Here is a 20,532-nt window from a genome sequence, read left to right as displayed (position 1 = left end):
TATGCTTAGTACCTGATGGGGCTAGACTGTGTGAAAATGAATCTCCTGCAAAACCTCTAACCCTAAGACATACTAACACTTGAAAAAGCAAGAAGGGAGAGGCAGCAGTTGCAAAGATATCTCCTGGTTTCTCGAAGCTCCTCAAGTTTTAAGTGTCTTCTGTGGTTCAGAGCAAACCTGACTTCAGCTTACATTATGAACGTTTCCTCCTTGCTAGTCTGGAGAATGTCTTGGACAACCTATGTAGGACATCTCCTACGGCCTATGTAGGAGATTACCATGATCTGCAGCAAAATGGTGGATGTGTTAAACAACTCTCTTTAGCCAAAGAACTGCAGAGCTGCTTTCCAGAGGGATTTATTGTACCACAAGCAGTAGCCACAAATGCTGCCTTGGGTTCCTGGAACACTGAATGTTTGAGATGTGGCACAGTTTGCAGCAGGAGTTAGTGCAGGGTTAGTTTAGTCACACCCCATTACATTACACTACACACATTGCATTAGTCATGTAATCCTGTACTATCACTTCAGTCAGTCCTGCAGTATTACAGATGTTTGTGGGTTTGCTGTTGGAGGCTTCTTACCAATGCTGCCTTTGAGAGGTAACAGTAAAAGAACATGAGGAATGCTGCTGGACCTTTTATCCTTTCAAGAGGGGATTGGATGTGGCACTTGGTGCCATGGTTTAGTGGTCATGAGGTCTTGGGTGACAGGTTGGACTTGATGATCTTTGAGGTCTTTTCCAACCTTATTGATTCTATGATTCCTCTAACTGCTGCACATGAGATTGTTTGCAGTTGAAAGGGTAGGGAAGGCAGTTGTGTTATTCATTGGACAGTCAGACTGCTACAGTGTGTCTCTTGCATTTGGAGTGTATAGCTGTGTGCCCAGTCTGAAATGGATTGCTACTGTAGTGATTCTTGCTCTTCATGGTGGTTTCCATTCAAGCTCCACATAGCACAGTAAGAGAACTGATGTAGTTCTTGCCAGTTCCATATTCACTGACCTTGGGAGAGTCAGTGACTGCTCCCCTTTCCAACTGCATAGTGGGGAATGAGACTGAATGCACTTCTCTGGCACGCTGGACTTCAAAAAGAGGACCTAAAATGCCCATTTCTTCAGCTTGTCCTCAGTCAACATCCCAAAGCCAGCTGGTAGAATGGGCAGCATTGGGCAAAACACTTGGCAGTCACTGACTATAGCAAGGCTGGCAGTTTTATAGCACTAGACAGCTGGCATCCCGTGAATCTGACACAGTATTTGACATAACTATTAATCTCTGTTAATGGATTGCCTGAGTGGCCTTAATTTTTCATGGTGAAGTCAGCCAGGTGGATGTTTTAAGTCTGAAATGTGTGCTGCCAAGGCCCCCACCCAGCTCGAAGGTGAGAACCACGTTCTGGTGCAGCAGGTTAATGCACGGTTGATGCTGGAAGTGCTTGCACTAAAGCAGAGGCCTTGGAGGTGATGGATTGCACATCCTCTCCTGCTTTCATGAGTCAAAATAGCTCTGGTTTCTGTAGTGGTGTGCAGTTTGAAATAGAAGGAAGGTATCTATAGGGTAATCGATTTTCTGTTGTGTATATACATGACAGAAACTAAACATTAAGGTGTTTTGGTGCCTTGCGATGCAGTGTACTATCTAGACACAGAGTGGCATCATTTGGATGAGCACCTTTCATAAGGAAAGAAAGGTGTCTGCTGTGGCTTTTGCTGCTCCATCTTTGAGTTTCTATTGCTAGATGGAGACCTCTTGTACTTTGCAAAGGTTATAGTTGAAAGAAGTTACAAAACAGCATCTCAGCAGGGTGTAAGCTCCTCAAAATAATCTCTTGGGAACTGCATGTACTTGATAGAGCTTTCAAGGCATAAGCCTTCTTTAAAGAGTAAAGGAAAGTTCACTGGTATCCAGACAAAGACCCTTTGGCCACCTGGACTTAGATGTCTGCTCCTGCCTTGTGGGTAAGGAGGTGCTGTCTGAGCTGTGGATATAAGGTGCTATGCAACATATTTCAGTAGGACTTAAGCTCCCCTGACCTAATTTGCTTGGTTGTTTTTTTTTGCTGGAGCATGGATTAGCAGTGGCTTGCTAGTGTAAAAGTAAGCAGCAGTTAATTCTTGTAAGTCAACTCCTGTATGACTGCCATTTGGGTGATGCAATCTTTTTGGAGAAAAAGGAGCATATTCCCCAAATGCAGATGATAACAGACAGGGATTGGGTGATCCTGGTGCCAAATACTGACATGACAAGCAAACAGCATGTGAAGACTTGGATGGAGCCTGGTCACTTCTAACTCCCGCTTCCCTTCTCTAAGTCAGGACTGATCTCAGCTCTTAGCCAGAGCAGGCTTCCTTGGAGGCCTTAACACATTCCACAGGATTCCAGATTGTTCTGAAAATACTTTCTGAATGCTGTCTTAATTAAAGATTTCTTTAAGTCAGAATTAAGCTATTAAAATGTTCCAGGCATTTTGTAGGAGTCTTTGAGAGCTGACTGTACATTCCTTTCAAAGTTGATCTACTGCCTGTTGTGGGTTACAAAGTGATATTGTGCTGCTTGTGGGATACAGATAAGTTCAAATAAACGTGTGATTTTTATATTATTATTATTTTGTTATTCTCTTTTCCTGCAGTTTGCCTTTTTTGTGAGCTGACACTGCCATTGAGTCACTCTTCAGGGTTGTGCAGTTGTGATTCTTTCACTGTAATGGATAAAAATGTCTAAATGTTCCTGGGAGGGAACAAAATCCCTGGGTATGTCAGCCTGGATGGTGCTGCCTCTGAGACTTAACAGCCACCTAAAATGGTTTGTTTTGTTTTGCAGAACCTGCAGTCACTTCTGAGTGTTGGGTGATCATACATGATGGGCTTTGGACTTCACAGAAAAATTGTGCTGTGTGGAGCTGTTGGCAGTTTGCTGTGGTGGCTGCAAGTATAGTATCATAGTATCAGTCAGGGTTGGAAGGGACCACAAGGATCATCTACTTCCAAGCCCCCTGCCATGGGCAGGGACACCCCACACTGGATCAGGCTGGCCAGAGCCTCATCCAGCCTGGGCTTAAACACCTCCAGGGATGGGGCCCCAACCACCTCCCTGGACAGCCCATTCCAGGGCTTCACCACTCTCATGGGGAAGAACTTCCTCCTCACCTCCAGCCTGAATCTCCCCACCTCCAGCTTCATTCCATTCCTCCTAGTCCTATCACTACCTGAGATCCTGAGAAGTCCCTCCCCAGCCTTCTTGTAGGCCCCCTTCAGATCCTGGAAGGCCACAATTAGGTCACCTTGGAGCCTTCTCTTCTCCAGACTGAACAGCCCCAACTCCTTCAGTCTGTCCTCATAGGAGAGGTGCTCCAGCCCTCTGCTCATCCTCGTGGCCCTTCTCTAGACACCTTCCAGCACCTCCATATCCCTCTTGTGATAGGGGCTCCAGACATTCACTGCTTAGGTGAAGCCCATAAGAGATGTGCCTTTAAAGGCAGATTGCACTATTCCGTGTCTGTCCCCTCCCAAGGTCTGTGAGAAGAGGTCATTCTCTGCCACCAAAATAGTGCCTTAAACTGATTGTGTGGTGAGTTTTGTAGATAGGCCTACTGACATGGACTGAGTGCTGTTGTTTTGGGGGGTCTAATTAGGGGTTTTGGATTTTAAAGGCAGCCTGCAGCTAACTTTGTACCATAACTGAAAAGGCTAGGTATTGGAGGGAAGTGCATTTCTGTACCAATAAAGCAGAGCTTTTGTCTTAAAAGATGTGCTTGTAAGAGAGCTCTGACTCTGTTCTCTTTCCAAATGCATGGTCTGCCTAGTTTATGCCTTGCAGGTAGTTTGGAGGAGGTAGTGGCTTCAGCAGAGCTGTCACCTCTTCCTGGTGAGAACAGAGTGAACTTGTGCGCCCTCTACTCAGCGTCAGGAAAACGTGGCTGCTGATTCAAAGGTGAAGTCAGTGCAGGGATACGTTTCTGAGCTTGCAGCTGGTCTTTGTCATTTTGCTGCTCAGTTCTATAAAGTTGCAAGAGATAAAGATTACAAAAAATTGGAACCGTGTCAGTTTATCTATCTTCTGCTGGGACCCCTAAGCAGCTGTGAAACTGCTTATCAAGCCGATGTTCAGATTCTGACTGGAAACTGCAGGAGCAGGTTGGCCTAGAACTCAGCTCCAAAACAAATGGGTGGTTATGGAGAGCACTATTACCATCTACATCATCCCAGATTTTTTTTTACACTAAGTGAAATGTCAATTGTTTTCTATTTGCTTTGTAATCTTCTGATGTATCAAAAGCCCTGTAATTACCTATCCTTATTAAAGCTTCTGCAGTGGGAATGGATGAGTGTCTCTCGGTATTTGCTGTGCAATTACTGTTAAGTAACAGGAAAGCCTGGTAAGTGGTCAGTCAGCAAAAGCATTACTGGGAAACGACGGGGCTATTGAGCACTTAAAAGCTGAAGACAAATTTTAAAGTGTCTTTGTGTTCCGAAGAAAGGAGGGGAGGCAATTCTTAGGCACATTGGGCTGAGATCAGAGACTAAGCTGCGGTGACAATAAGCAGGGGACCTAATCTGTGGGCCGGAGGAAAAACATTTCTTTCCTAAAAGAACAAAGTGTGACAGGGCTGTTATTCCCCTTGAAGTTTCCCAGGAGATATGAACCCAAAACATGTTGTGCTTGGCCTCTTCTATCACTGCACTAGACGATTTCGTTGTGAAACATCTTACCCAGGGAGGTCAGTTTTCCGGTACAAGCCTTGCTCTTCTTTTCCTGCTCTGTTCTTAGAAGTGTTTTGCAGATTTGCTTTGTTTGTGAGAGGTGGCTCCTCCAGAGCAGCATAGATGATAAGAAGATTGTTGCTGCTTGCATTAAAAAGGCAATAACGTAGTTGTGTGACAGTTGCTTCTCTCTGCCCCACAAAATGACATGGTTAGACAACCATATCACAGTGTCACTAAGGTTGGAAGAGACCTCAAAGATCAAGTCCAACCTGTCACTACAGACCTCATGACTAGACCATGGCACCAAGTGCCACGTCCAATCCCCTCTTGAACACCTCCAGGGATGGTGACTCCACCACCTCCCTGGGCAGCACATTCCAATGACCAATGACTCTCTCCGAGAAGAACTTTCTCTTCACCTCGAGCCTAAACTTCCCCTGGCGCAGCTTCAGTCTGTGTCCTCTTGTTCTGGTGCTGGTTGCCTGGGAGAAGAGACCAACCCCCACCTGGCTACAACCACCTTTCAGGTAGTTGTAGAGAGCAATGAGGTCTCCCCTGAGCCTCTTCTTCTCCAGGCTGAACACCCCCAGCTCCCTCAGTCTCTCCTCATAGGGCTTGTGCTCAAGGTCTCTCCCCAGCCTTGGACTCTCTGATTTTGAAGGTCTTTTCCAACCAAAAGAGTTCTACCAAATATTAGAAAGGTGTGGCAGGGGAAGGTTTACATAATTTTTGGACCTCTTTGAATCACATTGTGTGTTTATTCAGAGGATATCCTCTGCATCCATTCTCTGAGTTTGTTCTTTTACTCTGGATCTGGATTGTGGACTGTCCTTAGGGATGTGGGCTCTTTGCTCACAGACCACAATCATTTGCTATTTGTTTTGAGATGAATCCACTTGCATGCCTGTTGGTCGAGTTGCATGCCTGTTGGTCGAGTTGCATGCCTGTTGGTCGAGTTGCATGCCTGTTGGTCGAGTTGCATGCCTGTTGGTCGAGTTGCATGCCTGTTGGTCGAGTTGCATGCCTGTTGGTCAAGTTGCACGCCTGTTGGTCAAGTTTCACTTGGTTTCAGCCTTTCCATGCAGGAAGGCCTGTTTGGCCATAGGCACAGCTGAAGTAGCTGGTTTTCCAGAATGCTTGCTTGAGTTGTCTATGAAGCCAAGGCTGTGGAAGGTTTTTTTATACAGTGATTTAGCCTGAACAAATGCCAAGCTAGACAAAGCATGTTGAGCTGGTGGCAGTTGAAGGTATGTGTGGAAGCACTCCCTAAAGGAAGGGAGAGGCTTTCCAGAGTGCCCGATCAGCAGCTGTTTGTGTGCACAGCAATGAAACTTTGCCCCTATTGTAATGCTGGAGTGAGTCCACAGCCCTGCAAGTCTTAGCTATACCCTGTGAGGTTTGTATACCTTATGTCTCTGCTCAAGAACCTTTGGGCAGGAAAACACTCTCGCTTTGTTTGAAGGACTTTTGTTCAGGGGGGAATGGAAGGCTTGGGTCAACACTGAGTCTATGGTTCAATTGAAACCCGTGCCGTCATTCACTTCATTTGAACCATGAAGCCACTATTAGTTTTGGGTGGAGATAAATTTCAACCCCACAATGTAAATTGCTCAGGAAGGGATGTCATTGTGTGCACCTGTAATGCAGATTACCTGCTAAAACAATTGCAGGAAATTTATTTCTGGGCTAGAAGTGAAGGGATGCATTCTGGGCATGGCCCTTTATCCTGGCTTCTGGAGGCTGACAGCTCTTACCAGAAGGATTCTGGATGTATGACTGGTACAGCCCAACCAGCTGGGCTGTGGGAGTTTTAAGGGTGGTTTTCTTTTTTTTTCCAAAAGCCCAATAAGTCCAATTAGTAGAATTCTGTTCATGGGAGTTTAAAAATTAATAGTAACTTACCTTGTAAAATATAGATCACTTGAGACTGAGCTGAGAGCAGGCATATGGGTTTGATTTTTATGTTTCCCTTCAAATGCTGGCACAGTGCTGAGGCCAGACAACTTTATTTTCCTGATGCATTGGAACCAGCTGCAGATGTTTTAGACATTATCGCTTCTAAAAGGGACTTGACAAATGTCTCCTGGAAGCCAGCAGCTCTCTAAATATTCCATGCAGTGTATTCTGTGGAGATGCTGAAAATAAAGTTTGAGGAATTAAATCAAAGCATCATAGTATCATAGTATCAGTCAGGGTTGGAAGGGACCACAAGGATCATCTAGTTCCAAGCCCCCTGCCATGGGCAGGGACACCCCACACTAGATCAGGCTGGACAGAGCCTCATCCAGCCTGGCCTTAAACACTTCCAGGGACGGGGCCTCAAGCACCTCCCTGGACAACCCATTCCAGGGCTTCACCACTCTCATGGGGAAGAACTTCCTCCTCACATCCGGCCTGAATCTCCCTACCTCCAGCTTCATTCCATTCCATTCCATTCCCCCTAGTCCTATCACTACCTCCCCAGCCTTCCTGTAGGCCCCCTTCAGATCCTGGAAAGCCACAATAAGGTCACCTTGGAGCCTTCTCTTCTCCAGACTGAACAGCCCCAACTCCTTCAGTCTGTCCTCATAGGAGAGGTGCTCCAGCCCTCTGATCATCCTCGTGGCCCTTCTCTGGACACCTCCGAGCACCTCCAGATCCCTCTTGTAATAGGGGCTCCAGAGCTGGATGCAGTACTCCAGGTGGGGTCTCAGCAGAGCTGAGCAGAGGGGGAGGATCACCTCCCTTGCCCTGCTGGCCACACTTCTCCTGATGCAGCCCAGGATCTAATTGGCTTTGCAGGCTGCAAGTGCACATTGAGAGCTCCTGTTGAGCTTCCTGTCCACCAGCACCCTCAAGTCTCTCTCCTCAGGGCTACTTTCCAGCCAGTCACTGCCCAGCCTGTATTTGTGCCTGGGATTGCCTCGACCCAGATGCAGGACCCTGCACTTGGTCTTGTTGAACCTCCTGAGGCTGGCTTGTGCCCACCTCTCCAGCCTGTCCAGGTCCCTCTGGATGGCCTCCCTTCCCTCCAGCATGTCTGCTGCACCACACAGCTTGGTGTCATCAGCAAACTTGCTGAGGGTGCACTCAATGCCACTGTCCATGGCACCCACAAAGATGTTCAGTGTCTGAGTCAAGAAAACTTGCTTTCTGCCCTTGTTGGGGGATTTGCTAGCTGAGAACATTCTTCTGTGAGGCAGACACTGATGTGAGTCAGGACACACTGGAACAAATATTGCCATGGATGGCCTTGCCCAGGATGTTATCTACTGGCCCTCTATTGCTAAGACTGAAAGGTGGACACTTGCCTGAAAAGGTACTTGAAGATATATCTATAGGCTGAACTGAAACTTGCAAGAGGTATGGGAGGTTTTTAGCATTAAGGGGGGGGGAAAGATGTTTGTACATATGGAAACACTGTTTTGTGCATCACTGACAGCAGCATGGCCCTCTGCTGCAGCAAGTACAGTGGTATTTCAGTTACTCTCTTCAGGATTAATGCAAAGAACTTTAAATAAGAATCTTTTTGGGCTTTTTGCCTTTGCTGCAGAGCTTTCAATTGAACACTCACCCAGAAGAGCACCTTCATAGATCTGTGGGGTACAGAATGTTGCTTGCATGTTGAGATCTATGGCTTTGGGGTGGAGAAGGACTATGTGATTGTTGACAGGGGAACTGCATCACATGCCCTTTATTTCCAGAATTCAGACAGTTTCATCCATCACTACATAAGCCATTCACTCATTTTTCCATGCCCTGGGAGAAGCTGGAAAAATATCTGTGCCTCACTGTAGACATCTCATTAAAATGTGATTCAGTACACAGCACCCTGAGCTCTCAGTCAGGTCAGTACAGGAGGAGAGAAAGGTGAGACAGGAGCCATCCTGCAAGGACAGGCTGAGTGCACGAAGGCTGAATGCTCAGAATTAGCTAGTGGAAGTACCCCCTTAGGCAGGGCTGTGCCAAACAGGCAGTAGATGGGATAAGGACTGGGTATATGTAAGCAGCCCATCAAGTAATGGTTGCCCTAATTGTTTGAAATGGTTGTGGGTTTTGCCAAAAATCTTTATAGGGTTTTAAAGGGAAATGAGGATTGCTTAAGTGTTGCCAGCAACTTTTGGTGCAATCATTTCATTTTGCTTTAAGTAAAAAGGTGTTTCAGAGTAAGGGATGTACCTTTATATATAAAAGATTAACTATGCATCTGATTAGTAACACCCAGGGTAACCAAAGGGAATCTCCTGGCCTGTCTGTGTTACCCCTAAAGAGCCTTCCTCCAGTTTCAGACCATTTTAAATCTAAGCCATCTTGTGCTCTTTGAAATCCCTGGAGTCTGCCTGGCACTGGGGAGCAATTCCAAGAGAAGATTAGAGATGGCAAGCATCAATGGGTAACTACTTGAGCAGGGACCTGCATGCTTTGCTTGAAGGGACATGGCACAGTGCCCTGCAGTGGGGAGCCGAATCAAGCAAATGCAAGTCTAATGATTTGGATTTTGCTACTTCACATTAGTGTTTAAAACTGCTTAGATATAATCCTCCTAGCAAATCTCTCCCTGCTTTGAGGTGGTGAACATTCACTGCTGCACACTGATTTTTTAAGTATGAACTAGTTATACTGAATTCTTGTGCAGCTGAACAAAGGCTCTCACTGACACCTGGCAAAGAGGAGAAGTTTTCATGTTTGATTCTGTTTGTACAGGAGTGTAAAATGGTTCTGTGTATCAGTGTGCTATAAAAAATGAAACATGCAGCCAAAGGTTTGGTTTTGATACTTGCCAGTTGTGCAGTGACTCTGGAAAATGCCTACGTGGAACACTCGTCGTGGGGGGTGTGGGGGGATGTGTGATTCTGCTGAGTTGCTCTAGAACTGTTGGTTGCATGTGTGACTTGTTTTCTTGTCTTGCAAACATGAGCCAGTAGTGTGCCCAGGTGGCCAAGAAGGCCAGTGGCATCCTGGCCTGCATTAGGAATAGTGTGGCCAGCAGGAGCAGGGAAGTCATTGTGCCCCTGTACTCTGCATTGGTTAGGCCACACCTTGAGTCCTGTGTCCAGTTCTGGGCCCCTCAGTTTAAGAAGGATATTGAGACACTTGAATGTGTCCAGAGAAGGGCAACAAGGCTGGGGAGAGGCCTTGAACACAAGCCCTATGAGGAGAGACTGAGGGAGCTGGGATTGTTTAGCCTGGAGAAGAGGAGGCTCAGGGGTGACCTCATTGCCCTCTACAACTACCTGAAAGGTGGTTGTAGCCAGGTGGGGGTTGGTCTCTTCTCTCTAGCAACCAGCACCAGAACAAGGGGACACAGTCTCAAGCTGCACCACAGGAAGTTTAGGCTGGAGGTGAGGAGAAAGTTCTTTACTGAGAGAGTCATTCATCATTGGAATGTGCTGCCCAGGGAGGTGGTGGAGTCACCATCCCTGGAGGTGTTCAAGAGGAGATTGGATGTGGCACTTGGTGCCATGATCTAGTCATGAGGTCTGTGGTGACAGGTTGGACTCGATGATCCTTGAGGTCTCTTCCAACCTTAGTGATACTATGAAATTGCTGTTAAGAAAGTTTACAGTGGAGGCTGCTGTTCATAAGATGAATCTTTGTGGTTGCTCAAGCCACAATAATATGCTGGGTTTTGGTGGTTAGGGTTTTTTCCCCTCCAGTCACCCAGGATATTTCCACTATCTCTAGAGCTTACTCTGCTTTCTTGCCATGACTTCATTAGGAAAAAAAAAATCTGAGAAGATAATATGTACCCTTCAGCTACAGCTATCTTAACATACTTAGGCTCAGAGGTCCCTTCTTTCTACTGTGTGGAGCCCAGAGCCCTCACACTTCTGATTAAAAGACAAGCCACGTCTCATTTTCTGAAACATCAGTCAAAAAGCAAGGCAGTATTTTTATGCAGCACTTGGAAGATTGATCTGAGTACTTTGAAATCTGCAGTAGCTATGAACTTTGGCTTACATCTTCTTACAGGGAAAGGAAAATGATCCTGCTTCTAATGGAAACTAGCAGAAAGTTGGCTTCTATTTGAGTTGAAGGAATTTGAGGTGGTTTTATGTCCCTGTGGTTTAAGTGGAACATCTTGGCTTGTCCAAAACAACTGCTGCTTTTGGAAAATGCAGTTAAAAGAATTTGGAGGTTCAAGTTATTTGATTTTCCCCACATCACCACCCTGTGCTATAGTTTCTTCATACTTTCCCTTCTTGGATGAAATGCTTATACTGTAATGAGAGCTGCTGTGCAAATTGTTGCAGACAGTTGTTACTGAGGATGGAGGATTAAGTGATGAAGGCATTTAGCTACGTGGGTATTGGGGTTTGTGGGTTTGGTGTGGGGTTTTTCTGTTTGGTATGCAGTGATCTTTCTGAACCCTGCAAAGAAGGTGACTTAAATAGAACAGTCTTGCTCTGGAGCCATTTAATCAGGATCTTCCTTAGCTCACTGAGATTAAAATGTTAACATGGGCTTGATGCAGATGCAGTTCTGAAAACTAAAGCAAAGGCCTCTTAAAGATTTAAGATAAAGTGGTTTAAATTGCAGCAACCAATTAGATTCAACTGTTTAGTGGCAGCTTTCACATGTTGCACTTTCAAAAGGCAGTTGCCTTTTATTAATCATTCCTTACAAGTGTGTATCTTGTGTCCCAGTGATCCTGTATGTAATTGGAGCTGTGTGTCTCTAATAGATTTAGTTTGGGATTCACATTCTTTGGGGGGACACACAAAAGCTTGCCATGTAGAATCATGTCCCATGATTTCATGGGGAGAGACTGCTTACAGGTTTACATGTGGTTGACTCTGCTTTGGGCTAAAGAATCTGCCTACTTATTACAGTCACTTTTGGTAAACAGTGTGGTGCTTGAGGTTTTTTGTGTCTTGCTGGGTTTTCCCCCTGAATTTTGACAACCAGCCCTCCTCTTGCAGTTCCAGTTGTACTTAAAAAGCCAACCTTCTACCCCAGCCTTTATCTCCCAAGCAACCTTTCCTTAAGACTAGCACTGCAGAGATGATGTTTCCCACAAGAGGTTAGTTGATTGAATACTATGACAAATGATTACAGCTGCTTGAAAGCAGTTGCTGCTGTCTTTAATTTTACAGTGTCAAGATACTCTGTCTTATGTAAGTGCCAAAACTCTCCAGCTTCCTTTTGTAGAGGTCTTTATATGTGACTCACCTGTAAATGTGTCATCCCCATCTGTCCTCTCCTTTACAGAGAGGAGAACAGATGTTTCTACCTGTGCTTCAGGCACTTGCTGCAGGAGATGGTCACCAGGCTGTCAAAAGCAATCTTTATGGGCAGGTTGGTCTTTCACAAGGAGATGTGTTTACAGAGCATGAAATTAACATTTTTGCACAGAGGCAAATAATTGCTTACAATGGAGACTTTAGTAGCAGATTTGCAGCTTGAATGATTATTAGTAAGGTCAGGTGGAGCACATAGTGCTGTCCACCTCCCGAGCAAAGTCATTCAGAACTTTTTAGCCATTCATTTATGCTGAAAGGTTTTGAGATGTTATAATGTTCATGCCTTGAGCTTGTCACTTTTGATAAAAGCTTGTAATAGGCTGTGTTGCTATATCTGGTGTGGCTCCTACAAAATCACTCTGGAATGGAAAACTAGGGTTTTGATTTGCAGGAAAAGGAGGGAACCCCCATTCCCATTATCTTTGTCTTGAATTATTATCTGGTAGTACTCTAGCAATGGCAGGGTTGAGGGTTTACATCAAGTGTGTGTGAAACAGGCTGTAGTCATGAACAGAAGGGTTCTCTGTGAAAGCTTTCTGTGCTCGGGAGATGGGTCTAAAGGGCCAGGAGGTTTTGGCTAGCATTGGCTGCCCTAAGCTGCTCTGGTTAATGCCCTCATTCATCAGGTCAGGCCTTTTTCTTGAGCAGACATGAAAAACTGTTTCCAAAGAATGGATATTGGCAAAATTAATCAGATTGATTCTTCACTTATGACACAGATCAAGTCTTGAACTTCAGTATTCTATGGTAATAAGACCGGTTCATCATTGCTAATTGCATCTCTTCATTCCCAGCTCCCTCAGCCTGCTTACTCCTTCAAGGTGACTTCCCTGCTCAACAGATGTGTGTGTCTAGCAGAACATTTAAAAACCACAGAGCCTGAAGCAGATGAAGTTTTTGTAAAATAAATTGTTCCTTTGCAATTAACCACATCACAGAATGCAGTAAGCATGACTGATCTACGTGTCCAGTCAAACTTCACAGTGCAGGTGGCTTTTCCTCTCTCCACACCACGGCTGTAAATGGTGCTTGAGGCTCAGAGCACTCCCCATGCTTCTTTGGGGAGGTGGAGGAAGTAATCAACGTAGCAAAGGCTGTTCTGGAAAGCTTTGTAAAATGCTTGTGATCTTCCCATTGCTTTTCTGTAGGACATCATTCTTCAGAGGCACTGGGTCTTCTGGCCTCAGTTCACATTGTGCTGAACAGCCATAACCCCTTCCAGTAGAGTGTCCTCATAGAATAGAATCATAGAATCAATAAGGTTGGAAAAGACCTCAGAGATTGTCAAGTCCAACCTATCACCCAGCACCTCATGACTAACTAAACCATGGCTTCAAATGCCATATCCAATCCCTTTTTGAATACCTCCAGGGACAGTGACTCCACCACCTCCCTGGGCAGCACATTCCAATGGCCAATTACTGTTTCTGTAAAGAACGTTCTCCTCACCTCGAGCCTAAACCTCCCTTGGTGCAGCTTGAGACTGTGTCCTCTTGTTCTGGTGCTGGTTGCCTGGGAGAAGAGACCAACCCCCCAGGCTGTACTGGAAGCCAGTGAATGTGACTCTTGAACATCCAAACATCACTTGACTACTCCCTAGAACCACTGTCCTCATGTTCTGGGAACACCCAACATCTGGAATATGGGCTATATCTCACTCCTTGCTCCCATTAGAAGAAGGCTTTAAAATATAGTTTAAGCTGTTTCTATACAAAACTGAACAGGGATTCACCTTCAGATTCCTCCAAAGAGGTGAAGTGGAGCTCAGTGCTGTAAGCTATGTTTTGCCAGCACTGTTTTTGCCGTGAGGCGCTAGACCATAAATTTTCAGAGGACACAAGAGAGATCATGCACACAATGAATGGCTCAGATGCTCTGTAACAAGACTTGCTAATAGCCTGCCCTCTTGGAAACAGTCCTAGCAATGTCAACTTTTATTGTTTTTTCCTCTTTAATAAGACTTGGTAGAACAAACAGCAAAGCAAATCTTGAGGAGTTTGTCTCTGTCATGCTTTGCTGTATTTTATGTACAGCCGTGCGTTTTATTTCTTTATTGATTTTGGGGGGGGGTTGTCGATGCTTAAGCAGTATTATTTCAGTCTGAAGTGAGCCTCATAAAAATAGCAGATAGAACTTGTTTGAATCAAATTGGGTACTTCTTTATGCTGGTATGACAGGCTGCAGAAATCTCTGTTTTGGAGACTCTCCTGCTATACAGCATTTTTTTCTCTCAGTCCCATGGCGCTTCATTACAGCAAGGTTAGACTGTGCCATTGAGAAAAGGATTTATATTTTATCATAGGGCTAATTGCTGTGCTCTTGTAATGACCCTGAAGGACAGTAAATGCTCCAAATAATTCAGTTTCTCTGGAATATCATCTCTTCTGTGCTACTGGAGCTACAGCAGATCTAAGAAAACAGCAAATGCTGTGGTGTATGATCCCTGCTGGATGCTTGTGAGACTATTGGGCACAAGCCCTATGAGGAGAGGCTGAGGGAGCTGGGATTGTTTAGCCTGGAGAAGAGGAGGCTCAGGGGTGACCTCATTGCTCTCTACAACTACCTGAAAGGTGGTTGTAGCCAGGAAGGGGTTGGTCTCTTCTCTCTAGCAACCAGCACCAGAAAAAGGGGACACAGTCTCAAGCTGCACCACAGGAAGTTTAGGCTAGAGGTGAGGAGAAAGTTCTTCACCAAGAGAGTCATTGGAATGTGCTGCCCAGGGAGGTGGTGGAGTCACCATCCCTGGAGGTGTTCAAGAGGGGATTGGACGTGGCACTTGGTGCCATGGTCTAGTCATGAGGTCTGTGGTGACAGGTTGGACTCGATGATCTTTGAGGTCTCTTCCAACCGTAGTGATACTGTGATAATCCTGTCAGAAAGCAAAGTTTTCTGGAGTCTGATGTTCTCAGTGTATTTCCTCTCAAGGGAGAGACCTCCTTTAAGACCCTATGGTAAAATCATGGACTCATAGAATTGTTTCAGTTGGAAGAGCCTTCCAAGATCATTGAGTCCAACCTTCAACCTGAGAGCACTATGTCCATTAAAGCCATGTCCTGAAGACCCATGTCAAGGCTCCTCAAAGACCAATTGTTTCTTGATCCAAGATGGAACATACTAATTTCTTATATAGTTCAGACACAGTTAGTGGGCTAGTTCCATAGTTCCATGTGTTGTGCTTTTAATTTAATGTCTTCCCATTTTCTTCCTTGCAGCAGTATGGAAAAGTGAGGACTGTTTGTAATGCTTGCCCTTCCTTTCTGCCCAGTTGTCTCTGCTCTAGCCAACGCTCATTATTTGGCATTTTTTTCTGTCTGTGATGTTTGTGCAACGTATCTCAGGATGGATCTTGCATTCTCTCAAACATTAGGTCACAGATCTGTGCAGTCTGTGATGTGTCAGCACCCAGAAATGATGATAAACCAGCTGCTGAACAGTTGCATCTCAAGCCATGCGAGCCGTGCGTTTGTACAGTTAATGCCTTCTTGACTTTAAGTTTTTGGATGAGTTGTCTGTTGTCAGGACCACTGCTGAATGTTAATCCTGTTCTCCACTGAGCTGGCAACATCAGCAGATTTAACAAGCATGCTTTTCAGCCTGCTATTGAAATCAATAGATAATTTTACAGGGTCTGAAAAGATTCTGGCAAAGGTCATTTTGGCACACGACCTGAACGTTTGCATCCAAGGGTGTAAGTTTGGATCAGATCTGAGTGAATTCCAATGTGGATATTAACATTAGCAAGGCTTGGGGTACTTGGGTTTGCATCACTGAGCCAAGCACTGCATCTCTTCCCTCCCTTGTTTGCCCAGTTGTCACCCAGAAAGAAGCCTCTTGTTTCTTACTGTTTCCTGACACTGCACTGGTAGTAGCTGTTTGTCACGCTTGAGGTGACACCCGAAGTGACTTTTAGGTGTGTACAGTGTTTGGGTGTGGCAATGCCAACGATGAGCAGTGTGAGCAATCTGGCAGTGTAGGCCTAGAGCCTGACATGGTGGTAGGCCATGCTCAGCATAAGTGCAGAGCCAGCTAGCAGTGTAGCAAAACAGTGCTGTGCCTGCAGCATGTAACTAAACCAGGACACTGGTAGCTATAAACATAGAGAGTTATCTTGGAACAACAGGACACGCACCTGCATCAGCAACCTCGCGTGTCGTTAGTAGTTGGACCAATGATCTATAATAGTGCAACGTGTGGTCACCCATAGGGAACCAGTGAAGCCATGCCAACGAGGCTCTCCAAGTTTAGATAAGTTGTAGAAGTTCCCTTGCTACACACTTCTACCTTTCCCTTCCCTTCTTCTGCTTTGCTTTACTTTACTGTGCTGTACTGGCACTATAGGCCTGCAACACTGGAACAATAAAGGAACAATACTCGATCATATTGGTCAGCTGTATTGACTCCAGTCTCTGTCATCTATATTTGGGTGTCTGCTTCCCCAGCCCTGCTCTTCCTCACTTCCCCATATGTGTTCATTATCTTTCAGTTACAGGAAATGACATCTGTCTTCTGCAAGCACCTGAGGCTGTCAACGAACTTCTTCCCTGCTACAACCAATTTATTTGCCATTTTCTATTTGTACCCTAACCAGGCTTAGCATGCCCACTTACCATGCTGGCACTATGAGCAATCAGGTAGTTTCTTGCCACATTACAAGTTGCAGCTGCCTGTGTTGATGGGCAGCATCTCTAGGAGGGCCTGGTGCACCCACGCAGGCTCTGGCCTCTAGATTCAGCATTTCGGTGTATGCTCCTTGATCCTTTCCTAGCCTTGGGTAAGCCTCATCTCAGCCCAGGGTGGAGACAAGAAGACTTAAAAGCCTTGGGATGGTGTAAAGATGTGTGATGTTCATAATTTCTTGGCGTGTTCAACAGGGATAGTCAGACCTCTGAGGAGAGAAGTTTTAAACCTCGGAAGTGTGAGCAGATGGTGCGTGCAGTACACGTGAGTGCTGCAGGGACTTCTGCCAATGCTTTCCTTGTGGAGGGAGGAGTGGTGAAAGGGTGGTAGACACTCTCTTCCTGGGTACATGTACTTGGTGCTTCAGCATTTAACTGGTGAGAAGTCTCAATCCATTACTGTAAACACAGTTTATTTTTAAGGTGCCCAGAACTTTCCATGGGATGACCTTCCCCATATGGTTCATGGTGGGGCTGTAGTCCTTAACTGTATGATGTGTATGTTCTGCAAGGCATCTTTGCAACACAGCAGGGATGGCTTGGTTTCTTAGAAAAGGTTGAACATTGAAGTTGGGAGTTTTGTGCTTGGCTTTTTGTTCCAAGTGGGATAATGCAGCTTGTGCCTGGTCTTCAGGAGTTACTTGTTCTTGCTGACGAGATGAACTGCTTGCAGGAGCACCGTGATGGTATGAGAGTCTTCTACAGTCTGCCCAGCTGCTCTGCACCACAGTGCAGACTTCTTCTCACAGTAATTCTCTTTCTGTACTAAGAGAGTCTGGAGATGCAAGCAAAGCACAAGGACAGCACATGAATGGACAACATAAGGGGGGGAATTGATGGTAGCATGGCTCAGATTGAGTAACTAGGGTAACAGCAATGAGTCTGATTCTGAGGGGAGTATGACTGATCCTGGTGTAGATCTATGTGTTTGCCATTGCTGGGTGCAATGCATTATTTGTCTGAGCAGCAGTTGACTTCTGGGGAAGAAGAGGCACATTGAATATTGCTTTTTAGTGCTTTTTAGTGTTCAATATAACATAACACTGTCAGGAAGCATTAAGTCTGCCAGGAGGTTGATAGAGAATTCACTTTAAGGTCTTTAAAACAGCTAAATGGAAAAGAGTGGTATTCTGTTGCTGGAAACCAGAAAAATATGGTTTTGCTGCATTGCTACTAACAGGAAGCTGTGCTGAGACTGATGCTAACAGTGTGAATCAGGAAGCAAAGCAAAAGGTGGACTCCTTCAAAGCACTACCAGAACAGTAAATATTTAGTAGACCACAATAATTTGGGGGTGGGGGGGAGATGTGTGTGTACCTAAACCAAAGCTCTCACAGTGGTTGTTATGGGTACTGTTGGTTTCCAAGTGACTGGAAGGCAAGGGAGCAGTGTCAGCTCTCAAGGTACTGCGTGGAGAGAGTGGGAAATAAAACAGAAAAATGCTTGTGATTTTCTTTCCTTTATTGGAGTTTGCTGGAACTATTTTGTTGAAGTGATGTTTAAGTGCTGCTGGTAGGTGATTTGACATCTTCTGGTTTGGGGTCTGACTCCTCAGCAATGATGTTGTCATTCTCACTCTGTGTGCCTCCTTTTGAATTTGTGATAGGAGGCATTTCTGTAATTTAACGTGTAACTCCTAATGATGGGTAAAGGCTTGAGAAAAAAAGCTAAAATACAGACTCTCCCCCCAGTATCTTTCAAAATTCATTAGGGAAAAAGCAGTTTCTAAGCTTGATATGCAGCTTGCTATGGGAAGCACTCCTATCTGCTGACATAAACCACAAATCTCAGTACCTAGCACACAACTGAAGGGGAATTACAGTTCTTATTCCAGTTTTTGAGTCATATCTGTCACATAGCTGTAAATATTGGTGGGGGGTTTTCTACCTTTTTGGAGCATTTCAGAACAGTGATGGTAACCTTGCTGAAGCCAGTGTCCCCAGCATGCTGACAAATCTTTGCCCCCCCTCACCAGGGCATCAAACTTCAGTAATGTGCCCTTGAATTAGTTTGGCATCAGCCCAATGCCTGTGAAGAAAGGTAAATACCTGTTGTAGGCTGTCAGCCGTTGCAAAGCCTGCTGCAGCTCTCCAAGGCCCATGGTGCTCTGCCTGCCTTTTGGGGCAAAAGCCAGATCATTTGAAGGCTGGGGAAGGACTTCTCAGGCTCTCAGGTAATGATAGGACTAGGTGGAATGGAATGAAGCTGGAGGTGGGGAGATTGAGGCTAGATATGAGGAGGAGGTTCTTCACCATGAGAGTGGTGAAACCCTGGAATGGGTTGTCCAGGGAGGTGGTTGAGGCCCCATCCCTGGAGGTGTTTAAGACCAGGCTGGATGAGGCTCTGGGCAGCCTGATCTAGTGTGGGGTGTCCCTGCCCATGGCAGGGGGGTTGGAACTAGATGATCCTTGTGGTCCCTTCCAACCCTGAATGATACTATGATACTATGACTGTTATGAAGTGAAACCATTGGCAAGCTTTCAGACTGCCTTGCACATCCTACCTCAGTAAACACTTCATAATGCAGTCTCTTGTCTTACTCTTGCCTTTCTCTATTCCAGAGTGCAAGGCATCCTGGTAGTGTAGTTTCCATGTGGTATGTTCCAAATGGAATGGGCTGCCCGAGTTGGTGGTGGAGTCACCATCACTGGAGGTTTTCAAGAAGAGACTTGATAGGGTGCTTGGTTGCATGGGTTAGTTAATTAGGTGGTGTTGGATGATAGGTTGGACACGATGATCTTGAAGGTCTCTTCCAACCTGGTTTGTTTGAGTGGGTTTCTCTTGATTTGTCTGTGTCTATGGGAAATATTTAAACTTTTCCCTTTGGGTGCCTAGCCAGGTGGGTTTTGTCCTGCCCACACTTCAAGGATATTTTTTTTAAGCATTAGAAGCTTCTGGCCCCTCAGTTTAGGAAAGATGCTCATTGTAAGAAATGCTGAGTTGCTGGAACCTGTCCAGAGAAGGGTAACAAAGCTGGGGAGGGGTCTGGAGCACAGCCCTGTGAGGAGAGACTGAGGGAGCTGGGGTTGCTTAGCCTGGAGAAGAGGAGGCTCAGGGGAGACCTTATTGCTGTCTACAACTACCTGAAGGGAGGTTGTAGCCAGGTGGGGGTTGGTCTCTTCTCCCAGGCAGCCAGCACCAGAACAAGAGGACACAGTCTCAAGCTGCACCAGGGGAGGTTTAGGCTCGATATTAGGAAGAAATTCTTCATAGAAAGAGAGATTGACCATTGGAATGTGCTGCCCAGGGAGGTGGTGGAGTCACCATCACTGGAGGTGTTTAGGAAGAGACTAGATGGGGTGCTTGGTGCCATGGTTTAGTTGATTAGATGTTGTTGGGTGATAGGTTGGACTGAATGATCTCAAACCTCTTTTCCCACCTGGGTAATTCTATTCCATTCTGTTCTAATAAAGCCATGTCTTTTTCTTTGTACTGGTTTTCGCGGCTTATACCAGGAGTTATACCATAATGGTAGATTCCATTTTATGATAGGGACAAATTGACATAGCTCTTTCATCATTCAAACAGTTACAAATGATGGGATTTTAAATTTTCTTTTGATTTCTGTTGGGGGGGGTTGTAAACTAAAAGTCCAAGGTTCAGCCACCCATCAGCCAGGTTCACCTTCGTAGAATCATAGAATCAATAAGGTAGGAAAAGACCTCAGAGATCATCAAGTCCAACCTATCACCCAACATCTCATGACTAACTAAACCATGGCTTCAAGTGCCATGTACAATCCTTTTTTGAACACCTCCAGGGATGCTGACTCCACCACCTCCCTGGGCAGCACATTCCAATGGCTAGCAACTGTCTCTGTGAAGAACTTGGAGTGGTTTAGCCTAAACCTCCCCTGGTGCAGCTTGAGACTGTGTCCTCTTGTTCTGGTGCTGGTTGCCTGGGAGAAGAGACCAACCCCTAGCTGTC

General features: G+C 45.6%; 1 protein-coding gene across 1 annotated transcript in view; it reads left to right on the top strand.

The window, feature by feature from the left end:
- Window positions 1-20,532, top strand: part of GALNT10 (polypeptide N-acetylgalactosaminyltransferase 10) — a 99,849-nt gene that overhangs the window by 15,500 nt on the left and 63,817 nt on the right. The gene's annotated exons all lie outside the window — the stretch shown is intronic.

Source organism: Melanerpes formicivorus, unplaced genomic scaffold (assembly GCF_026170545.1).
Source record: "Melanerpes formicivorus ecotype bairdi unplaced genomic scaffold, bMelFor1.0.p_v2 SCAF_2, whole genome shotgun sequence".
Taxonomy (NCBI): Eukaryota; Metazoa; Chordata; class Aves; order Piciformes; family Picidae; genus Melanerpes; species Melanerpes formicivorus.
Note: the sequence above shows the minus strand (reverse complement) of the source record. Positions and strands in the feature narration are given on the sequence as shown.